Source organism: Arachis duranensis, chromosome 10 (assembly GCF_000817695.3).
Source record: "Arachis duranensis cultivar V14167 chromosome 10, aradu.V14167.gnm2.J7QH, whole genome shotgun sequence".
NCBI classification, from domain to species: domain Eukaryota; kingdom Viridiplantae; phylum Streptophyta; class Magnoliopsida; order Fabales; family Fabaceae; genus Arachis; species Arachis duranensis.
The window spans coordinates 13,695,491-13,696,505 of NC_029781.3; positions in this window are offsets into that span (position 1 = coordinate 13,695,491).

Consider the following 1,015-nt stretch of genomic DNA (forward strand, 5'->3'; position numbering starts at 1 on the left):
TGAGCAAGGGTCGATCCCACAGAGATTGTCGGCTTGAAGCAAGCTATGGTTATCTTGTAAATCTTAGTCAGGATATCAGAAATTATCAGGATTGATTGTGAAAAGCTAAAGAACATGAAATGATTACTTGTTTTTGCAGTAATGGAGAATAGGTTGAGGTTTGGAGATGCTCCATCTTCTGAATCTCTGCTTTCCTACTGTCTTCTTCTTCAAACACGCCAGTCTCCTTCCATGGCAAGCTGTGTGTAGGGTTTCACCGTTGTCAGTGGCTACTTCCCATCCTCTCATTGGAACGATTCCTAATGCCCTGTCACGGCACGGCATTCCATCTGTCGGTTCTCAATCAGGCCGGAATAAAATCCAGTGATTCTTTTGCGTCTGTCACTAACGCCCCGCCTTCAGGAGATTGAAGCACGTCACAGTCATTCAATCATTGAATACTACTCAGAATACCACAGACAAGGTTTAGACCTTCCGGATTCTCTTGAATGCCGCCATCAGTCTAGCTTATACCACGAAGATTCCGGTCAAAGAACCCAAGAGATAACTACTTAATCTAAGGTAGAACGGAGGTGGTTGTCAGTCACACGTTCATGGTTGAGAATGATGATGATTGTCACGGATCATCACATTCATCCGGATTAAGAACAAGTATTATCTTGGAATGGAAGCAAGCATGATTGAATGAGAAACAGTAGTAATTGCATTAATCCATCAAGACACATCAGAGCTCCTCACCCCCAACCATGGGGTTTAGAGACTCATGCTATGGAAGAAAACGTGTAAAATGTCATAAGGTCATCAAAAGGTTGCATAGCGTATTGATACAATGACAAAAGATCCTATAAATAGTAAACTAGTGTCCTAAGGTTTACAGAAATGAGTAAATGACAGAAAAACCCACTTCCGGGCCCACTTGGTGTGTGCTTGGGCTGAGAAATGAAGGAATTTCGTGTAGAGACCCTTTCTGGAGTTAAACGCCAGTTCTCATGCCAGTTTGGGCGTTTAACTCCAA